The 16534-nt window shown below is 44.0% G+C and overlaps 1 protein-coding gene and 1 long non-coding RNA gene across 11 annotated transcripts in view; one reads left to right on the forward strand and one right to left on the reverse strand.

Annotated features, from left to right (window-relative positions):
- Positions 1-1769: 1769 nt before the first annotated feature.
- On the reverse strand, positions 1770-13863 carry LOC132341400 (uncharacterized). 2 transcript variants are annotated; one of them, XR_009490179.1, is made up of 3 exons: positions 13590-13863; positions 11539-11739; positions 1770-4545 (listed from the first exon to the last, which is right to left on the reverse strand). It is a non-coding gene; the product is annotated as an uncharacterized LOC132341400 (long non-coding RNA). The 2 variants fall into 2 exon arrangements; XR_009490180.1 differs by having other exon boundaries at positions 1770-4767.
- Positions 13864-14269: 406 nt separating this feature from the next.
- The window catches only part of LOC132341399 (spindlin-Z-like), a 118262-nt gene continuing 115997 nt past the window's right edge, over positions 14270-16534 (forward strand). For 2 of the 9 annotated variants that reach the window (XM_059872943.1, XM_059872951.1), the window contains exon 1: positions 14270-14411. The gene's annotated coding sequence lies outside the window, so the exon portion shown is untranslated. The other 7 variants (XM_059872944.1, XM_059872947.1, XM_059872948.1 and 4 more) reach the window with 6 other exon arrangements.

A 16534-nucleotide genomic window follows, 5' to 3' on the forward strand; every position in this document is an offset into this window, starting at 1 on the left:
ACAGATACTGGGGTATGGTGGATACCTTTGAGGTGTGTTCGCCCTGACTTGTGACACCAAAAACAGAATGTGGCCAACAGGCAACCTTTGAATGGTGATCAAGATGCAAACCATCAATCAGATGGGCCCTCTATGAGCGGGGAATGAACATTCTATCTTTTCATTGTTTCTGGAAAAGGGTTGTTGACAAGTTAGACTGCCAGTTCTTTGAGCAGACTAACGATGTTTTGTTACTGTATTAGAATTAGTAACTGATCTTTTAGAATTCATAGTTGATTTCTTGTAAGAAGGAACAACAAGGCTTGATTGTAAAGAGTTTAATGGTATATGTTGGAAATCTCTCTGGCCATTCTAAGTCAGCATCTGATTGAGGTTCTGACAAAGTGCTAAGGGAACCTCTGGAACTGTGTTTGTTCTCCCTCCTGCAAAGGGCCCTGCAGGGGATTACAAATGCCGCCTTCCTCTTTAAACAAAAAGGGCTGTGGATACTGACAGCCTGGTCAGAGAGAGAAACAGATAAACTTTCCCAGGAATTGTTCTGGGGAGTTTTGAGAAGGCTGAGAGAAGGAATTAAAACAATCTTGCAGCTGGTGTTTTGAACAGGTGTTTTCTCATAAGATGTTTACCAAAGGGTGTTTCCTTAATTAGCCAATCATGTGAAGGGTGTTGATTAAGAACCAATCAGGTTCTGGGTGAACAATGTTGGTTATAAATATTGTGGGATTGTAATAAAGGAGCTTTTTGCCTCTGAAAATGTATGGAGTCAAGTGTCACCTTTCTTCGCATTCCTGACTCAATGGTGAGAGTGGTCGGCTTCAAGTCTTACTAGGCACCTTCTGCCAAAGGCTTTAGGACAAACCATGGCTCCCAGCTGTAGAGTAGAGCACGTTCTTTATATTTGGTTTTGTCTTGATTGGGCTAAGGGATATTGTATGAGTGATCTCTTGTTTGATTTGGGTAAAGGCTTGTTGTTCAGGGCTCTATTGGAAAGTGTTCTTTTTGTGGGTGACTGTGGATGTGACAGCCTGGCCAGAGAGTGAAAAAACTAGATAAGTTTTCCCAGAATCGGCTGTGAGACTTGAGGGAGTTGTAGAGAAACAATGATAGCTTGTTATTATAAACAACCTGCAGGTGGTGTTTTCCTACTCTCTGTTTTCCTGTTTTTCTCAAAGATCGTTTATAAGAAAGGTGTTTTTGTTTATTAGCCAATCAGGTGAAATGTATTGATTAATTGACCAATCTGGTTTGTCTGTATCGGAACACTGTATAAAAGAGAGATTTTCAAAGTAAATCAGGATGCTGTGCAAACCAGCCTTCTGGTGAGTCTGTGTCGTTTCTTACTCAACAGTGACAGGTGAGTAGGTAGAGAGGGCTTACAATTTGGCTGTACTCAGGAATATGCATTCTCGAAAAGCCTATGGCGCTTCGGAAAGCTTGTGTTTCTTTTTTGTTGGTTGGTGGAGACATTTTTATGATCTTGTTGATGACATGGGTGGGAATCTGACCCTGTCAGTCTTGCCACTTTACTCCCAGGAATTGGTTTTCTCAAACAGGTTCCTTAATTTTGTTCTTCTTGATGGCAAAATCCGCTTCTAGGAGAATTTGGATGATTTTCTCTCTTTTCATAAATACTTCTGTTGTCGTGTTCTCCTACACAATCATGTCATCAATGTATTGTAGATGTTTTTGAGCTTCACTCTTTTTTAGTGTAGTCTGAATCAGTCTATGGCAGATGGTGGGTGTTGTAAATGATCAAATCGGCAGCCAAATTTATAAAAAAATTTTATAAATTTATTAGATTGACAACCAAAAAATAAAATATTATAAAACCACTACAGCCAAGACAGTGTCAACCCCAGACTTTGACGCTGGGTGAACCTGGGTCAAACCGACATAGTGTCAGCGTCTCCCCAGAGTTTCATACCAACTGCTCCAGGTAGCCAGCTTATATGCAGTTTATTCTGCCTGAAGCAGAAGTGACCTAAGATTTCTGTAAGTCTCTACATATGTATGACGGGAACTATACAGATTCAGTCCCATACAAAAGTCAGTCCATAGGTTTGGATGGCTGTCTGGGCTCCTCGAGATAGTCTTCTTTTCAGTTGTAGCCAGGACGTCGCAGTTCCTCGATGTAATCTCTTCCAGGTGCTGTTCTGTGAATGTTCTGGACATTCCTGGGAAATGGTCGATGATTGACCGGGAAGGACTCATTCATTTGTTAATAGTCATGATTTTATCTGGGCGAGTCCAGGAAATCTTTTGAATAGAAAGGAAATCCCTGCTTCTGGCCATGGGGGTCAGAGGCATGGTTGGATCTTTATAATTTTTATACAGTTACAAAGCATGAATTATCTCTATCATATACTACAGTGGGACTGTGCTTCTACTTTTGGGGCAATTGGTTGTAGGTGTACTGCATTCCTCTCTACAAGAAGGCAAACTGAGGCTTGCATTCTGCTGCTAAAGAATGGAGAAAAATGCATTGGCAATGTTAATAGTGGCATACTACTTTGCTACCTTGGATTCTAGCTTGTATTGGAGTTCTAGCATGTTTGGCGCAATAGCACTCAGCGGTGGAGTCATTTCATTCAAGGCACAATAGTCTATAGTCAATTTCTATTCTCCTTCAGATTTGCGCATAGGCTAAATGGGGCTGTTGAAAGGTGAGTGGGTTTTGTTGACTACCCTTTGGCCCTCTAGCACATGGATCATTTTGTGGATGGGGATTATGGCATTTCGAGTTCTTCTGTACTGTTGGCAGTGCATTGTTGAGGTGGCGATTGGTATTCGTTGGTCTTCTACCTTTAGGAGTCTTATTGTAGATGGGTTTTCTGATAGTCTAGGCAAGGTGTTTAATTTCTTGATGCCTTCTGTCTCTATAGCTGCTATCTTAAATGCCCACTTGAGTCCCTTTGGCTCGATGAAATATCTACTTTGGAGGAAGTCTATGCCCAAAACGCATGGGGCCTCTGGGCCAGTCACAATGGGGTGTTTCTTCCACTCATTTCTAGTCAGGCTCACATCAGCTTCTACCTAAGTAAAATCTTGCGATCTCCTTGTCATCCCAGCAATAGAAACAGATTCTGCCTCCACGTCTTGATGGGATTAATGTGCACTACGCACTAGTGTTGACTAAGACTTCATATTTTTGTGCTTCTGATTTGCTAGGTTAACGCCTCTACATAGTCTAAAAACCACAGTTTTCCCTAGCTTCTATTTGGTTAGAGGCAGGGCTCCTCTAAGCCTGGTTATCTTTCTTTCCCTGGGCATATGTCTTGGAGGTTCCTGCAAGGGGATCTATCAGAACTCAGGACATCCCTCTGGGAGTCCAGAGTTTCTGGGACCCTTGCCAGGGAGCTCAGATACCCTGGCACACAGCCCGGAACACCAGTGGGTTCGATTATGAGCCACGGAGCAAATTGTCACCTTTATAGAAAGAGATAAAAGCCACGATAGTGTAAATAATGTAAAAATAAAGTACTCACAGGGTGTAAATGTAGGTTTTAGGATTTTTGGTATAGGGGTTTCTGGGGACAAGATGGAGGGATTTGGGTGTGTCTAGCCTTTCTTCTTCTTCTTCTTCTCTACTTCCATCTTGTCTGGTGATGTTGGCACTTTTAGATTGGTCTAGAGTAGAAACCTACTGTCTAATATAGATGATAGGTATTGAAAAATAACTGTAAATATTGTACACGTAGTTTGTAGTATATAAAGATAACACCGCCCTGGGGGCAGGCGGAGTGCCTCTGACTGTCCTGCTGAATGGATCTCGGCTGGACAGGGAGAAAGAATTTTATAGATAAGATAAACAACCTTGAGACCGAGAAATGAAGAGCCCTGACTCCTTCTTCAAGCACCGGGCTGGGAAAAGAGACTTTCGAACTTTTCTCGGGGTCACTCTGATCAGCTAGAGAGAGAGAGACCCCGACAGGGATCGGACATGTTGTCATCATCATCATACTTGGCAGTTTGGCTATGGACTATTGGAGCTGCCTCTTATTTGGAGGAACTTCTCTGAGTCTTGTCTTTTAATTCAAGCACTTGTGCTAGAGCAGTAGTATATTTTTTATCCCATCTCTTCATGTTTTCTCTATAATTATGTAGGAAGAACCATAGCTTAGTTTGAGGGGCGTACATTGTACATTTTCTCCCTATTTGGGGGACATCTGTGTTTGGTACCAGAACTTCTGATTTGCATTGCTGAGATTTGGAAAAGGTCTTTAATCTCTTCTCTGAGTTTTTCGTGAGTTTCTTTTATCTTATTTTCTAATTTCTGTAGATGTGTTTATAGAATTGCGATTTTTGTATTTGTTGGGCCATGCACAGTATCTGCATATGCTCAGAGCTTCTTGGACATATTAAGCACGGTCTCTGTCTTGTCATCTTGCTTTATTATTGCTAAAACATGTGGGAACTCAGCACATCACTCCGGATGTCCAGAGCTACCCCGAGAGAACCCTTGGGGGGGGGGGAGGGCTCAGAGATCTTGGAATGTTGCCAGAAGCACTTGGTGGCTTGATTTTGATCCTTCTAGGGATGTACCACCTGTGTATGAGGAAATGAAACCTGTGAGAATCACTCGGGTGTGAATGGTGCAGGGAAGACATATTTATAGAGTGAAGCACAGATTTTAGGGTTTTGGTACAGGGGGGTTATGGAGACAGGATGGAGGGAACAGGGCGTGTCACAAGGTTCTTCTTTCTTCTTCTTGTCATCGATCTTCTGTGAGATGTTGGCACTTGTGGATTGGTCTGTGGTGAAGGTGCACTTGGTAATAAGGGTGATAGGTATTAGGAATGAAAGGTAAATATGATGTACGTAGTTTTTACTATAAAAAGACGTAACCGCCTTGTGGGCAGTCAGAGTGCCTTTGGCTGCCTTGCTGGTCTGATCCCGGCCAGGCAGAGAAAGAACTTTGTAGATAAGAAATAATAATTCTGAAGAACCAAAAAGCTAGAGTCCAGACTCGTCCTTTGAAGCCCAGTGTGCAAAAGAACCATCCTACGCGTGTGTGGGAGCAGAGACGGACAGCCGAACCCCATAAAAACAGAAGCATATTTTTGTGGCTTAAGTCATATAAGTTTTCGCTACATCTCGGATGTACATGGCACCAAGTCTGGATTCCTAGTGTTTACGTTATCTGAGAAGACAATCTCTGCTACTGCCATTTTTCTCAAGCGTTGAATATTTCGTTCTATGGTCTTCTCTTGGGTTTGCTGCATACAGAGATCATCTGCACACGGATATCTTTGTGCCACACGTCCCAGGACCTGTGCCCAGAGACTGTGAGGGTTAGCCCCGCTCATCATTCTTTGGTCAATAACTGGATCATGTGACAGGGATCCCAAATGCCTTGCTTCAGTACCGTCCAGAATTGTAGCCTCACCTGTAGCATGCTAAAGACGGACTAACCAACTATAGATTCATCAGGTCGTCGAGTGTAATTTTTTCTTAGGCTACGAAGGTCTTTTAGGGAAAAGGACTCAGTAGTGACTTCCAATTTTGTGTCAGTAATTGGTTTTGAGGGTCCTTCCCCCGGATCATCGTCGTCTTTTGGCTGATCAGTTTTGGTTGTGTGTTTTCTGCCTCTCGTGGTAGGAGCAATAGCCATTGGTTGAAGCTCACCATCTGGTTTAGCTACAACCTGAGTAGCTGGGGTGTTGGCTGCAGCCTGAGTTACTGGGGTAGCTGCTGATTTATCTCCCTGCCCCCGTGCTTCTATTTGCTGCCCTATAGTATCTAGCAGCGTGTGATAATCGTATGCTAGGGCTTAGCTTATTGCAATGATCTTTTTTTCCTTAGAGTCATCCTGGCACTTCTCTTTCAAGTATTTCCCTGCCTCAGCTGGGTTCTGAATTTGTTCACATGGAAAATCCCAGGCTATGGGGTCAGAAAATTCTTTTAGGGTTTGGTCCATATCCTCCCATTCTCCACACTACTCAGCATTTTCCACACTTGGGTTTACTTTTGGGTCAGGGGTCTCATCAGCTCCTCTGCACATCTCAGCCCTCATTCTAGAGAAGCTGCAGACTGTATAGAGGAAGCTTACTAGATTAAATACTAGGAAGGTGGTCTCTTTAATATTTAGGGGAAATTGAACATTCTCAAAAAGTGACTTAACAGATTTAAAGGAGAAGAAGGAAAGAAAAGGCTGAAAAGCCTCATCCCCTGCTCTTCCTCTAACAAATTTGGCACAGTTACTAATAAATCCCCAAAACATGTTATTGGAACTAGGTTGTAGGGTAGGATGAAGAAACTATAAACTATACATATCTTGAATAGATTCCAGTATGTTTGTAAACTCCCTATAAATCATTATCACTGAGCCCAGCACAATAGCTATTCTAATCCATGCCCCTCTACTGTAAAAGCTATGTGTAAGGGATAATATTTGGGTTATTTCTGGATAAGAAAATAGGCCTAGGGACCAGAAAGGTATTAAAACCTCAAAAAAGCTTAGGGACCAGAAACACATGAAGGCCCCTACCCAGAGAGCCATTATGAATTCAAGTAACATGGCTATTGACTGCTTTATCTGAATACAGAATAAGTACAACTAAAATGTAACCAGTATAGCTTTTTTCTGTTTTCTCGAGCCACGTGTTAGGTGCCAAAAAATGTATTTGTCCTGGTTTAGGGCAAATTTGGGAGAAAACCTCTGAAGGGGTTCCTCTAAAAAGCAGATTTAAGCGCCCCCTCCATTAACTGCTTCGGGAAAATATTTCCTTGGAGAAAAGTGGAAAAAACTGTTTCTTTAGTAGGCAAAGCATTTACCAGCACAAAAAAAAAATATTAACAATATTAACCAATAAAACCTTTTGCTACTCCAAAAGAGATGACAAACTCAGAAAGTCCCTTTTGTGGGCTGTAGTTCGGCTCACTAAGTCTGTTATCAGTCTCTCTGGCACTGGAAATGCCTCGGCCCAGGCCAGGCCCCAGTGGGCTATAGGTGTGAGCTGCTGGTGCTCTTCTGGGTGTTCAGTCTAGAGCAGGTTTAAACAGTTCTAAGAGAAAAGAAAAACCATAATCTAGGGAACTTCTCTGCTTCAGCTAGCTGAAAACTAACTAAAAGCAAAGGAGAGCTCTGTCCCATCATCCGTCCGTGCTGCAGACAACACAATCCATCAGCCAGAACGTGGAGGAGTGAGTGCAGTTTCTGAAAACAAACTGTGCTTCTTCTCTCCCCCCCTTTGCTCTCAGAACTAGTTTTAAAGGTGCAAAACTTATTTCTGGGCTAAACAGATGAATGGGGATACAAGCATCATAAAGTCACCCTAGGATACCCTCTTTACTCTGCCTCACTCTTTTTAATTATCTCAACCTCCTCTGACGGAAAAGACAGTTTCTCTGGCAAGGATGGGGTTACTAGGAGCAAAGGGAGGCTCTTAAGAGATTTCTGGCAACAGTGCAGCTTTCCAACCTTCTTCAGCAGCCAGTCAGTTACCTATTGCCTCTTCTGACCACCCTGCCTGGTGTCCCCTAACATGTATTATTGCCACCCCTTTTGGTAAATTCACCACTTCCAATAGGTGAGAAATTAAGCTCTCATGAGCTAACAATTTTCCTCTGCAGGTTAATAAACCTCTTCCTTCCCATAATTTCCCAAATGCATGTATCACCCCATATGCATATTTAGAATCAGTAAAAATATTCAGTATCTTGTCCTGATATAATTCACAGGCCCTTACAAGCGCATACAGCTCCACTGTCTGAGCTGACCATGTGGGTGGAAATCTACCTCCTTCCTTTAATTCCTTTCCATTAATGATAGCGTATCCTGTAAATAGCTTCCCTTCCTACCATCCCTGAAGACCCATCCATAAACACATTTTCTCCCTCAGGCCAGGAAGTGTCTCGTAAATGTAAATCTTCCCTAGCCCGGGTCTGGAGATCTATCACTTGAATGCAGTCATGGGATTCTTCCCAGCCCCTTCTTCAGGGCCATTCACAGAGGCTGGGTTAAACCCTTCCCACTTTTCAATTCTAAGTCCTCCTGTTCCATTAAACAAGAGTCATACTGTAATAAGCGAGCACTGGTCATCCACTTATAGGCTCTTTCAGTTAACAACACTTTAACTTGATGTGAAACTTGAACAATCACATATCCCCCTATTGTCAGTTTTTGGGACTCAGTTACCATCAAGGCTGTGGTTGCACAGTTCTGCAGACAGTGAGGCCAGCCTCTGGACGCTGAGTCTAAGAGCTTAGAAAAATAAGCAACAGGCCACTGTATTCACCAATGTTCTTGTACCAAAATTCCTTAAGAATGGCCTTGTTTAACATCCACATATAATTCAAATTCCTTTTCTGAGTCTGGAAGAGCTACGACTGGGGCATTAACCAATTTGTCTTTTAATTTTCTAAAGCTTTTCTCTCCTTCTGGTGTCCATGCCAGAACATTAGGACTCTCTTGGGTTAAAAAGTCATATAAAGGTCTGGTTAAACAGAAAAATTCTCAATCCATGCTCTGCAATACCCTACTAACTTTAAAAACTGCCATAACTTCTTCTTTGTCTGGGGTAATGGTACTTGTAAAATCCCTTGTATTCTGTCTGGATCAATACACCGCAACCCTCCAGTCAAAATGTGTCCCAAATATTTAACCTTTTTTTCTACCAATTGCTCCTTCTTTTCAGACATTCTAAGTCCCTTTTTAGCAAGAAAATTAAGCAGCTTCACAGTAGCCTCTTCAACCACCTTTTCCTGTTCCCCTGATAAAAGCAAATCATCCACATACTGCAACAACCTAACTCTCGAGGGTGGGGTAAACTCTTAATATTTTCTGCAGGGCTTGCCCACACAAAACCAGTGACTTTGTAAATACCTATGGAGGGACTGTCCATGTCAATTGTTGTTTTACCATCTTCTCTCCTTCCTCCTGCTCCCACTCAAAGGCAAAATACTGTTTACTGTCCTCGGTAATTGGATACCCCGAGAAAGCATCCTTTAAATCCAGAACTGAATAATACTGATGTGGAGAAGGAATCTGATTCAGGATGGTATAGGGATTCAGAACTGTGGGATACCTTGGTTTGACAATTTCATTTATTATTCTTAGATCCTGCACCATTCTGTAGGTTCCATCCTGTTTCTTAACCAGCAGGATAGGAGCATTATAGGGAGACATCCATGATTCCAAAAGACCTGCCTTTAGCAGGGACTCAATGACAGGCTGTAACCCCTTCCTTCCTTCCCTTGAAATAGGATATTGCTTTTTAGACACCACTTGTCCTGGTTGCTTCAAAGTAATTTGGAGAGGCTCTATATCAAATCTTCTGTATTTCCCTGGGGCCACTCACATTTCTGGGTTTATTTCAGCATAAACCTTCTCAGACATTTTATACAAAGTTACCAGTGTTAGGCTCTATAATTTTTCACAATACTAATTTGCATTCCCACTTTAGCCATCAAATCCCTTCCCAGTAAATTACAATCACAATTAGGAACAAACAGGAATTCATGCATTTCAAACCTGTCTCCCACATCTATTAATAGGGGTTGAACAAAATGCACTCATTCATCCTTCCCACTCACCCCTTGAATAATCAAAGATCTTTTTGACAATTTTCCCCTCTTAGGGATAAAATTCAAGGTGGATTGAGAGGCCCCTGTGTCTACCAGGAAACACAGCTCCTCTCAATCTGGACCCACCTTAAAAGTTAGCAAGGGCTCCAGTGTGGTTGCTCCCTGGTATAATGGGAGCCCCTGACACCCCTAAAATCTATCTCTATTATCCTCTGGACTTCCTCCTCCTGAGGATCCAGTTGTTGCTGCAGGCATTCTTGCTTCCAGTGTCCCTCTGCCCTGCAGATAGCACACTGATTTCTCCCCAACTGATGTCTGGGTTGGCTCTCCCCTGCTGAGGAGGGAATGCTTCTGCCACTTGCTTGTGGCCAACCCTGCCTCTTCTATCCCAGGGGACCCCTTGGGTTCTGCGGTTTATCCCTCTGGGGCTGTAAAAACTCTGCTATATCACCTTTGCTTTTTCCTCATCCCTTCTTATATACACTTGTGTTCCAGACTGCAAGGCAAGATGTATTCTATTACCATCTGTATGGCAGTTGTCTTTTGTCAAGTGGGCAGTTTTCCTTATCTCTCTCTGAGTGATCACAATCACTCCTCTCTCAGGAGGGGACATCTGCTGATAACAGGCTATTGAATGGAATGTCACTGCATGACTGATAAGAACTATAGCATACCATTGTGAGATGCTCCGCCCAGAAGGAGGAGCCAAGCATTCCTACCCAGATATAATCTGGAGATTCTGGAATACCAGCACAGCTTCTCCACTGGATTTCCTAGAGGAACAGCAGCTGCCTCTTCTTCCACTGGATTGTCAGAGGAAGACTGCACCCTTTTTCTACAGGATCCCTTCTCCAGCAGAACCACACCTGACACTCCAGGAGGACTGCAGCCACATTTCCAATTGGACTGCTACCAACACCCTGACCAACAGGGTGTCAGGTTGTGTTCTGACTCTGTCAGTATTGTTTTAGTTTACTGCATTGTGTATTTTATCCTTTTATTTTCTTCCCTATTAAAGAACTGTTATTTCCTGCTCCCATAATTTTTGTTGCCTGAGAGCCCCTTAATTTAAAATTTATAGCAATTCGGGGGGGGCGTTCATTTTCTCCATTTCAGATTTCAGGGGAGGCTCCTGCCTTCCTTAGCAGGCACCTGTCTTTTCCAAACCAAGACAACTTGCTGTATCTTTCTAACCAGTTCATCCAGGGACTTATTCTGTTCTTCCTCTAGTCCCCCCTGCTACTGCCTGTGGCTACTCATTTTCCCACAGCTCAAACCCACTCATTTTTCCAGTGAACCAAACAAAATCATTAAAAAAAAATCCTTATCCTTCCACATACAATCTGCATTTCCCAGATAGATCTTCCTCCTCCTCCTTGTGCTCACTCTCTTGATCACACACTGCATACCAGAGCTGGTCCCTGTCCTGTCACAGTGTCCAAATGGCTCCTCCCCCCGGTGCTCCTAGTGGGCACAGCTGGCAGCACCACAAGCAGCCGGGGTGTCCCGCAGCCTCATGGGGGCTGGCAGCCACTGCCACCCCTGCCCCAGGGGTGATGGGGTCAGGCACTGCCTGGTGCTGAGCCCCAGGTGCCCCACAGCCCCCACAGGCCCCCCCAATCCGTGCTCCCGGTCCTGCACTTCCACATCCGGTCTTGCTGCTCCGTGCCTCAACCATATCTCTCTACATTCCCCTTCAACTAATCTTTTCTCAACATATCAACACTATTTGTCCATCTCCTGTTGTCAAGACTCCTTCTTGACTCCCCTTATTGCTCCCCCTGGGCATGGATTGTCAAGACCCTTTCTCAACTTTTCCTTATTGCCCCCTTTGGGCATCCATGTCTTTACTTCTGGAAGAGAGTGTAAACCAACTCCACATTCTTCCAAGGGATTCTTCAAAGATATTTTGGGATTGTCATCCCTTTTGCTAGGGCCCCTTCCCAGCTTTACCTTTGCTACCTCCATGGGTGCCCTCCCAGGTTGACTCCCCGAAGATCCCATTTTACTCACCAGTTAGATTTTCAGTGGTCCTTCCCTGTGGATTCTTCACGGACCCCCCTGGTCTGACGTTCATCTGTTTCCTGGACAGTCTTGGGAACCCAATCAATTGCCTGGTGCCGGCCACCATCAAGGGCGGCTGATCACCCAGTCTGGGTGAGGTGAGCCTCCAGCTCCACTTGCTTCCTGCTGCCCCTGGATGATGGAAATATCCTGGACAAGATCCCACAAATTGTCAGGAAAATTACTCCACAAACACCAGAGGTTTATGTCTAAAAAGGGGACAGAGGAGCCCTGTAACTTTATTCGAATAAAGGGAGAGGTCAATGGCATTTCCCATGGGGTCTCTCAAACTGTTAGAGGACGCAGCCTCCTTTTTATCCTAATTTCCCGGCCACATTTCCCTCTCTCCTTCCCCATTGGCTGAGGTACTTGAGAGGTACAGACTTTCCAAATCAACCAATACACCCCCTTTCTAATGTGTACTCCCCCCCTTTTTCTTTTTTCTTGTGTCACTGTTCTTTTTCTCTAAATCTAGAGATTTAGCACAGTCTTGAGTGGGTAACAGTCTGTGTCAATTAGTGGAATTCCTATGGAATTTATGGTTCCCCCCATTGCTTCATTGACCTCTCTGTATCTGGCCTTATCTACCATCAGGCCTACGGTTTGTTTGTAAAGACACCTTCTCCTCATTCCTTTCACTTCCAACTGGAACTATTCTATTTATTTAATTTATATTACCTGAATTTTAAAATTATTTATCTTTTATTCAAGTTGCTAAAAGATAGGTTGGTTCCTGCCGGCATATTAAATTTAATCAGTTGTAACCATGTCAGAAAGGAAACACATTAGAAGGAGGCTTCTGTTTCTGTTGACTTTAAATAATTCCTGTGATAACTCTACAGTAGCTTGCTTGAAAAAGACAAATTAGACAGGTAGCCAGATAGTTATCTCAAATAGATAATTGTATATTTAAAGTTACATTAAAGCAAAAGTAGTATTTGCATTTAAAGATATTAATTTAATATAAGATTCCAGACATCATTCCTCCTTCAAATTCAGATCAAGCAAACATCTAGCCACTTGATTTCTGAGGGTTCTTGATTCTACCATCAAATCAAAAGGGCTGAGGGTTTTTTTTTCATCAGTTAAGGCTGTTTCTCTTTAGTTTGGAAGGATATCAAGAAAGCAAAATTTTCTGGGACCAGAGGGAACCTGGTTCTCACACAAAGCTACTCAATAGCAGTCAAAGCTTCTGTAAGAGTTCAGCCATTTTATTTCTAACCAAACTAGGTGGCACCTCAAAGCATCCAAAAAGGCTAGGAAGCTTATGTACAGCTGCAACCGGTACCTCCTGCTCCTGATCTCTGGTAATATGGTTAGCATAACTAATGCCATTTTATAAGGTAAATGGCCATTCTCTGTGACTGAGCTGGTCACGTATTGGTCCCTTTTTGCCTCCTCAAGGTCTTGAAGGTCCTTAACACTATGCAGACTTCTCCCCTTCCCTATTGGCCTCCAGATTTTTGAGCACCATGCTGACTTCTCTCCACCTTACTGGCTTTGAAGGTTCCAGGGCATATGGTCAAATCATTATTTTCATTTCTAGTAGGCATGATATCAATTATTGAGACCACACAGTCAATAGGTGCCAAGAACATTATTAGTGTATAATTGCTGGATCATTATCTGGAGACCCAAGATCCCTACAAAGGGCAAGTGATCAACGAAATTAATTTTTGCAAGAACAGAGGTTTCTTATCTGAAGGATCCATACCTAAGAGAAACATAAATAGTTGATGCCTAAAAAAATTGCAAAAGTTAATGATGGAAACATCTGGATTAACAGACAAATCACAAGGATGATGACAATTGTACTGCACTCCTACAAAATATATGCTTTTAACATATGTTGCTATGCTGTACCACATTTATGATAAGACAATTAGAAATCTGTATTAGTAGGTGGATTATTCATATCATACCCTTGTAGCATAAGGTATAAACCCCCTAAAAATCCCTTGTTTGGCTGAGACATCTCATGCACTTAAATAAATACATACCTTTGTAATTCTATACTTTGCATCCTAGCCTCTCTCCTCAGTCGTCACAGGCCAAATTTGTAACACAGTATATCCATAGCTGATTTTTCTTTCTTATGATGGCTTACACATTTTCTTTCCTATGATGGTGAGAGGGCAGTGTGCAGCCACTGGCTCCCAAGGCCTGTTTAAGGAAACGGTACCGCTGCCATAAAGCACTGTGGCCACTTTACGAGGCAGCACTAGATCCACCGCGGTGGGTGGGCGGATGGGAGGGGAAAGACAGACATTCACTGCTCCAGGGCCTAGTGGCCTGAGTTTGGAGAAGGGCTAACAGACAGCCAACTGGGGACAAGCCCACACCACTCTCCGCTACGACGCCACTCTCCTCGATGGAGCGCCGAGAGACGGCAGTGAAGGAAAAGGAGCGCCTGCGCGGTACGGAGTAGCGGTGGACTAGGCGGAGGATTGCTTCCTGCGCTCCTGTCGCAGTTCGGAATTTGCAGTGCGCCTGCGTGTTGGTGGAGGGGAAGAGGGCGGTGTCCGGTCCCGTGTTTTGAATGTCTCGATGCGGCTAGCTCACTATTTGGCAGGAAAGTGAGGAGGCCTCCATCCTGGTCGTAGAGTTCGTGTACGGAGAGGAGGATCCAAATGTAGCAGAGGCGAATTGGAGGCAGCAGTGGTGACTGCGGAGTGGGACAAACGAAACAAGGGGAGCAGCTCCCCATACTGCTGCCGCAGAGAATCTGGGTGTCCTAGTGAGACAGGAGGACTGCTGCGGCTGCAGTGCTAACACTTCTAGACTATCCTCCTGGCACTCCCAGGCGCCCATCCCCCCAGCAGGTGAGTAGTGAATGCGGGGGAAGGGGGAAGGGAAAGGAAAGCACAGCCTAGGACCGGGTAGAACCGGAGGGAGTCGCTGCGGAACGAGTTCGGACCCGCGGTTTGTAGGTTTCCCTCCCCTCCTCCTTCCCTGCAGCTGACGTTATTTATATACTTGCGGTGTTCCGTCTCTGTTAACCGTTTCTTCTTCACTGTCTGCCTCAGCAGCCCGCCTAAAAGCCGCGGGAGGTAGGCGAGAGTGGGGGTCTTCAGACTCTCTTCCCACATAGTGCCCCGACTCCTTGGCAACCACCACTCTTATGGGCTCCGGGGGACTGCTGCTCTCATTTGGCATGGCCCCTCCCGGTATCTACCCCGCCCACATCGCCTCCGTTGCTGGAGAGAAGGGGTCGCAGCTGCACATTCCCCCTTCCTCTCTGTGGATCTATTGTACTGTGGGCTGGGGCCCGCTAAGGGGCTCCCAGCTGATAAGCCTCTGTCGATAGTGCACGTTGAGGGAGACAGGTATGTCTCTGACCTGTCATCTATTGGCTCCCCTCATGAGAAAATGTGGTGAAGGGGATGTGAGGGTGGTGGCCGGGCTCGGCCGAGCCTCAGTAGCCAAAGGCTGGAGTTGAGAAAGTTGCTAACGCGTCGGGCTGGCAGCACTGGAGTTGCACACGCCACCGCTGCTGTCCGGGACACCCAGGGTGTGTGGACATATGCTTGCGCTTTGCTCGCGCTTTTCTGGGTTCCTTTGTCTGCTGCTGTCGCCGCTTTCCCCTCCTCCCTCGATTCCCTCTCTCTCCTCCCTCCTCTCCTTTCTTTTCCCCTCCCTTCTTTCCCCTCTCTTCCAGACTCAAAACGCTGCTGCAGCTGCAGGTTTGTAAATACTGGACTAACACACACAACATGGCTGACGTTCGCCCTGCTCCTTCAACGGGCTCTCCTCTTTCTCCCTCTGTCTCCACTGCTTAGCCTCTTCTCCATTTAGTCCTTTGTTTCTTCTCATTCATCTCCCATTTAAAAAAAAAAAAATTCACCCTCCTTATTGCGCCCATGGCGGGATTTCAAGGGTAAGGATCGTCACTTTGGAGTCTTTCTCCTTTCGTTTTGCCTTTTACAACAAAATCCAAACCTAAAATTCGAGGGGATTTGGGAACCTAGCAAGGCCTGGAGGGAGGGCGAGAATTGGCTGAACCCTGCTGAGAGAGGCTCGGTTGGAATGCGCGTATCTCGTTGGGGGGAGGGGGCTGGTGCACTGAAGTGCTGGCAGAGATGAAATACTGTATTATTCTTGCAAAAATGATCTGGTAATTTCTTTCATTTTGGAATATAGCTCAGTATAAGGTATTACCTTGGCACAGTCTTATTAAAAAACCCTGAGCTACTTATGTTAGAATAGGCATTGTGTACTGAAAAAACATACCATAGGTTTTCTTGGCTTTCTCTGTATCTCCTTGTCAGTATCTTAAATAGCTCACAGATCATAGGATATGAAACTGAAATTAACACTTGCCAGGTCTCTTTGTGTTGCTAGTTTTCTGTCACAGAATTATTTGCCCTTGTGATGACAATAGTATAAACAGAAGTGTGTTGTTTTTGTTCTTAATAGGAGCATTTTTTCTTAAAAAGGTAAAAGGCATGGCATTGTGAACTGAAGTGTGATACTGAGCTACACAACAGCATATTTCTGACTTTTAACACAAGACAAATGTTCAGTTCAGCACCTACCAACCTCATTTATTCAGAGTACCCTCTTCTGACTTCAAAGAAAATAACGAATATTTTATTGGGTGGTTGGGGTTTTTTAATGACATAAAGCCAAAATAACATTTTAATTTCTTGGTCATACCTAAAATGATCTGCTGGGGAACAGCATATCTAGATTGTAAGGATGAGTACCCAAGGTGCAAAGGATGTGATGCTTTCTATTGCTTTCTAAATATGTGTTACTGTAACTCATAATCAATGTTTCATTTTCAAAGATTATATTTAAAAACACAGTCTTTATTCAAAGTATAAACACATTGATAGCCATGGCTTCTATCAGAGCAGTGCCCTAAAGTAATGTCCTAACTTTTTGTTTTTGTTATTTTGCTTTAGAAGCTTCTAGTAGAGGAGCACTGATATAGCATAATCAT

This window comes from Haemorhous mexicanus, chromosome W (genome assembly GCF_027477595.1).
Source record: "Haemorhous mexicanus isolate bHaeMex1 chromosome W, bHaeMex1.pri, whole genome shotgun sequence".
In the NCBI taxonomy this organism is placed as follows: domain Eukaryota; kingdom Metazoa; phylum Chordata; class Aves; order Passeriformes; family Fringillidae; genus Haemorhous; species Haemorhous mexicanus.